We start from the raw sequence: 6799 nt of genomic DNA, 5'->3' as shown, positions 1-6799 counted from the left end.
ACAAAAAAGTTTTCCAAACAAGGATTTGATTTTGACCGGTCAGTTTGTATGGCAGCTATATGTTATATTAGTCCGATCTCAAAAATTTATTTAAGGACTGTAGAGCTGCTTCAGAAAATAATTTATGTCAAATTTGGTAAAGATATCTCACCAAATAAGAAAGTTTTCCAAACAAGCATTTGATTTTGGTCGGTCAGTTTGTATGGCAGCTATATGTTATAGGGATCCGATATCGACGGTTCCTAGATATAAGCAACGTTTTTGAGAGAAGAGGACGTGTACAAAATTTCAGTTTGATATCTCAAAAACTGAGGAACCAAATGGCCACCATTGCACCGTTCGGTCTTCGGTACGGCCTGTTTTGGAGATATTTTTATCATCTACTATAATATTTGCAAAATAAATATATTTTTTTTTCATTCACAAAAGGTTACAACCCTTTAAGCAAGGTTCATACTTATGGCAGAGAAGCTCAAAGAATTTTAGAAAAGCTCTAATCGATTTTTTTTAAATATACTTGTACATTTGCTCAATGTTTTTTCTAAAACTAGAAAGTATTAAAACTTGTAGAACTTCTACTTTTAGAACATCTCTTTCAAAGCTTATATTCTATCGCATAATGAAATATGTTTTTCGTTAGTCATACTTTGAGGAAAAACAGCTACAATATCTTCAGAAGAATTATTCACATAACACTAATCTCAAAGACAGATCTCGAGAAAATGTTCATATCAAATACACAAAGCTCTAAAATTTGATATGATTATTTATTTAGCTGGTTGTATGCATATATAGTACATACATGCTCTTCAACACTGCTCCACACGAAACCAATTTTTTCTACTTGCGCACTTCTAAATCTAATTAAAGTAAATAACTTTTGTAGATAAACAGGTATGTTCTTGTTGGACAATAATGAGTGGTGCTGGCAAATACTGCATGTAAATATGTCTAGTATATAAATATTTGTAAAGATAAAGTACTGGAGCGAGTCTTTCGAAAGCCTTGGCATTTTCATTAGGCACAAAACGTGCCTCCGCATTCCATAAAATCATATAGTATGATATATTCATATGTATGTATGTATGCATATTTAAAATATAATTTATCACGTGTCTTTTATAACTGTATAAATTTTAACTGTTATAATAAATTAGTATTTTTTATATTCTTACAATGTTTATGAGCTATAATAATAGTTTAAGTTTATTTTATGTTTTTTTTTTATTTTCTAATAGATAGTACCCTTTTTACAAGGAGTCACTATAGGAGGATTGAAGAATATAATATTAAATAAATTACAATTAAATAAAAAATTTTAATAAAACAAACACATAAATTAAATCAACGTAAAAAATGTAAAGTATACATTTTATATAATAATAAAATTAAAAAAACTAATCAAATAGTATTTTTAGTAAAAACTAAAAATCTCGAATAAACACAAAATAAAAAATATAAAATTAGGTAAAATATGATAAATCAAAAAAATTTAATTCAACGAGGCAAAATAAAATAAAAAACAAGTAAGGAAGGGCTAAGTTCGAGTGCAACCGAACATTTTATACTCTTGCAACTTACAAAAACCAAAGTCAGGGAAATACTTTAAGGTATATAGATAAAGTCAGGTCAAGTCAATTATATAGAATAAAGTCAGGGATGTTCGAAAATGCTAATATTAATTATGTATAAAGTATAAAGTCACCAGGAAGTTCGAAAATCTTTTTATTAGGTATACGAGTATGTGGACTCAGGGAAGTTTTGACTCGATTTTTGATACACAGAAATACTATTGTCAGGAAAGGTTTCGGTCTAAATTTCAATTCTGTATTTCAAACATGCCCTGATATTTTCGCTCAAAAGTCAACTATAGATACTGTGGTCCACATTTTCGGTACCAAGGGGCTTGAACAGTTTTGTTTGGATTTGAAAAAGTGGCACATTTTAAAGGAATTATTAGCACAAAATTTTAGCCTGTTATATCAATGGTTTCCTTATTTGTGTACTGGAAAGTGAAAGAATCAAATAGAGTTTAAACCTGTTTTATATGTTAAGTAGTCGTGGTTGTAGTCTGATTTCGCTTATTTTCACACTGTTACATAAGAATATGAAAAAATTACCCATACTAAGTTTAGTCGAAATCGGTTGGTCGGGTCCCGAGGTATGTGATTTCGCCAAAAAGTGGGCGGTGCCATGCCCATCGGCTCCCATAAAGCCTTCTCACACCATCTTGACAGTAAAAATTAATGCCTCGTGCGTAATTACTTATTGATTTATTGCGCTTTTAGTAGTTTTTAACATTACCGTTATATTGGAAGCGAGCTGGGTCATCTTCCGATTTTATCCATTTTCGGTAGCAGTATTACAATAATATTTGCACTAAACAGCTTTAGTAATTTAGTAGATATGTACATTAAATTTATTAAAGGGCGGGGCCACGCCACCTTTTTCAAAATTTTTTGCCTACAAATGTCCCTTTCTACTGCGATCCTCTGTACCAAATTACAGTTTTATATTCTAATTTAGTGCTTCGGTTCGATTGTTGGCGATTTGTGGGAGTGGCAGTGGTCCGATTACGCTCATATACGAACTCGTAATTTTTTTGTGTTAAGGAACCAGCATAATAAGTTTATTCAATATATCTCAATTTTTACTCAAATTACAGCTTGCACGGGTGGACGGACAGACAGACAGTCACCCGGATTTCAACTTTTCTCATCATCATCATTTATATATGGATGTATATACAATATAGCCCTCTACATATCTATTCGCATAGTTTTAGGTGATACATACAAGTTCTCAGTACTTAAGGAAAAAAATTAGTTTTTCATGTGTCCTAAAAGAACTGGATAAAGTTAAAAACACCCTAATGTATATATGGTATATAACAAAGATAAAATGCAAAATATGGAATACAATACAATATTTATCTAAAATAAATCTGTATTAAAATATAATAAAAACAAAATTTAAAATGAGTAAAGTAAAATCAATTAAAATGGATTAAAAATATAATTAACGTAATTTTTAATTAAATCAAATGTTTTTTCCAATACCATTTCAAATCATACTTAAATGTATGCCACTTGCACTATTTAATAATCGGCTGTTACCCAAGTGATGAACTTTGAAAAGCACGAAGAGCTTTCGCATGAGTACTAAAAACTCTGTTGGATATTTTCTGATAACTTTTAGCACAGTGAAAAAAAGGTGGTTGCATTGGCACAGAGAAGCTTTTAACAAGCTTTAAATAACAAATAAAAGTTTTGAATTTCTGTCCTTATCTTTATCATATACTCTGAATAATAGTACATAAGCGAACCACGCTGTTGTTTTGGCACAGAAAAGAATGTAGCATAAAATGAATTTTAACTGAAGTTTATGATATTTTAATATTTATAATTTAAAAGTATTTTGTTGCTTTTTTCAAAATTTTTATTTGCTAAAGAGTTATACATTTACATATCTTTTCAAAATTTAATTTCTCAAAACGGAGAAACGTTGTAGTTTCTGTCTGTTGTTTCTGATACTGACTTTGCTATAAAATATAGATTTTTATTGCGCTATATTTTATTACTTTGCGCAATCTAGATGTTGCCAGTCATTATGGAAATTGTTGGTAAAACTCAAAAAGGAATATGGTATATTTAAACAAAGGAGAAATTTTTAAAAACGTATTCAACATAATTGAATATTTTAATAATTTTTTAACAAAAATTAATTTAAATTTTTAATAATATAATATTTAAATAAACTTTAATTTTAATAAATATATATTGTGACAAAAAAAGCTCCCAGAAATTCTAATTAAATTCCCCGTGCATTGCGATTTACAATGTACCATGTTCAAATATCGCATAAAGAATTCTTTAAAACGGTGAAGGATATGGTACTTGAAAATCGTCAAGAAAGTATTAAAGAGATGATAAGAGAGCTCGACATCCCTCGTGAGTCCGTTTGAATGAATTTGGTGGATATTTTGCGTATGAAACGCGTTCTTGCTCGACTCGTCCGATGAAGCTGAAGTTCGGCTGCACCGAAGCTAATATACCCTTCACAGGTGCATTTCTTTTAATAACTATGTGTTCAGTTTGTATGGAAGCTATATGCTATAGTAATCGGATCTGAACAATTTCCACCGATATTACATTAATTCTATGAACAATAACTGATACCAAATTTCATGAAAATATATCGTCAAATGAGGAAGCTTCCCATGCAAGCGATTGATTCCGATCATTCAGTTTATATGGCAGCTATATGCTATAGTTAACCGATCTCAACAATTTCTTCGGAGATTACATTGTTACTTTAGAAAATAACATAAACCAACTTTTGTGAAGATACATTGTCAAATGCAAAAGTTTTCCATACAAGACCTTTTTTCCGATCGTTCAGTTTATGTGGCAGCTATATGTTATAGTGGTCCGATATCGGCAGTTCCGACAAACGAGCAGCTTCTTGAAGAGAAAATGACGTTTGTAAAATTTCGAAACGATATCTTAAAAACTGCGGGACTAGTTCGTATATATACAGACATACGGACAAACGGACAGACAGACGGACATGGCTAAATCGACTCAGCTCAACATACTGATCATTTATATATGTACTTTATAGGGTCTCCGACGCTTCCTTCTGGGTGTTACAAACTTCGTGGCAAACTTAATATACCCTATTCAGGAAATAAATAGTACCGTAAACAGGTCTCTTTAGACATGCTCGGTCGTGCGAATTCCGATCCTACATTCATGGAGAGCATTAAAAATGCCGATGAGGCATGAATTTATGAATTTGATATGTAACAAAGTCAACAATCATCGGAAGAGAACCCATTTTCAGCCGAGCGAAGAGATAAAACAAAATTCGCTGAAGGAGCTGAAAGCCGTCTGAAAAGTCCTTTTTTAAAGTGTTTCGAAAACTAGAAATCGTTGGCAGAAGTGTATTACATCTAGTGGGGAAAGCGACAAAACAAATATTGATGAATAATTAAATATTTAGGGTTTTATTTGCAAGTACCGGGTGCATTTTTGCCACAATTGAAAATATTATCTGCGATGTAAACTCAAAGTTAAAATTTTTATAAAGTACATAATTAATAAATAAACTATAATTTTATATAAAAAAATGAGGAAAAAGCCAACCAAATCTGAATCGGCATTTAAAGTTGAGACCAAGGTCTATATTATTTTTGTCACTTCACTTGACTCCGGTTTCCCCGGAGCGGCCGTTTGAGTTTGCTGAATAGCCAGAATTCACACGGAACCAAATCAGAAGAATACGGTGAAACGATGTTGATTGAAAATTTGGCGAAAAAATCAAGAACAATCATTGCAGTATGCGACGGTGCATTATCGTGGTGCAAAAACTAAGAGTTGTCGGAGTTGTAGAGATTTTATATTAAAAGCGTAAAAAATACAGCTTGTACAAGAACAAAAGCCACTGGAACTTCCCAAGCGATATCGCATCGCTCTATGGGCTCTTTAAAAGTTCCAAGAATATCGGACGTTTTCAGCGATGAGGCCCATTTCTGGCTCAATGGGCATGTAAACAAGCATAATTGTTGCATTTGGGACGAAGAGCAACCTAAAGCGATTCAAGAGCGATTCCAAAATGATGCCGGTGAAAACGTAACCATCAATAGCAACCATCATTGCGCCATGATATACCGACTATTTGTTGCTTGAAATTGAAGCTCGTTATCTCGGCGGCAATTGGTTTCAATAAGGCGGTGCCACTTCCCACACATCGTATCGATCAATGGACTTATTGAGAAAACACTTCGGTGAGCTGATAGTTTCACATTTTTAGCCGGTCGATTGGTCACCAAGATCATGTGATATTTCACCGTTAGAATTTTTCCTGTGGGGATATGTCTAAAGTCTATGACGATTCAGATCTTAAAGCAAAACATCACGCGTGTCATTCGCCAGTTACCAGTCCAAATTCTCGGACCAGTCTTCGAAAATGGGACTCAACGAATGGGCCATCTGATACATAGCCGTGGTCAACATTTGTAGATAAGCTTCAAAAACTAAATGCCAAAGAATGTTCTTTTGAATGATAATAAACTGAATGTGTTTTATTCTGTAGAAAAGTAGGGAACCTCGAAATGGATCCTGCTTTACTATGTATTTTTAGTTAAATATTTTAAATCATAATACTTCATGAAAGAAAAACTATCTTTGTTAATTTTATTAAACAGAATTTTCGTTTAAATGAAAAATATCTACATATACATATATACTGGTATATAGAAATATTACATAGAGTTCTGGCCATTTCAATAATCCTTAATCAATGAGTATTTGTGACTAATCATCTTCTTAATGACCTTAAGCATAATTGCCAATCATAAGCAACAACCAAAAAACACATTGAACTGCTATTGCAACAAATTCTCGGTTGTTTGTTACATAAAGCAAAATGGCGGATAATAATATAATAAAAATAGATTTACGCGAGCATGTCAACCAAACACTTATGTGCCAACTGGTTTGCAAATAATTTAGTACATAAATTAATAGCCACTGCCAAAACAACGAAACAACAACACACACATACTGCGAGATGGTAAGAGATGACAACACCCTAATGCTTAGTGTTTCCATAGAAATGAGCAGCTATAAACCACACGTGCGAATTATCCCATTTCACTTTATACAAGTGTAAGTAGATATCGACACACATACATACATACATGCATATACAGACACAAACACATATATGTGTATAAAACACACACATACATACATTTCAATGGAATAGAAACACTTTCTTCAGCACCAGCAGCTGA

This window comes from Bactrocera neohumeralis, chromosome 3 (genome assembly GCF_024586455.1).
Source record: "Bactrocera neohumeralis isolate Rockhampton chromosome 3, APGP_CSIRO_Bneo_wtdbg2-racon-allhic-juicebox.fasta_v2, whole genome shotgun sequence".
NCBI classification, from domain to species: Eukaryota; Metazoa; Arthropoda; class Insecta; order Diptera; family Tephritidae; genus Bactrocera; species Bactrocera neohumeralis.
The sequence above is the reverse complement of the archived record's forward strand: the minus strand, read 5'-3'. Positions refer to the sequence as shown.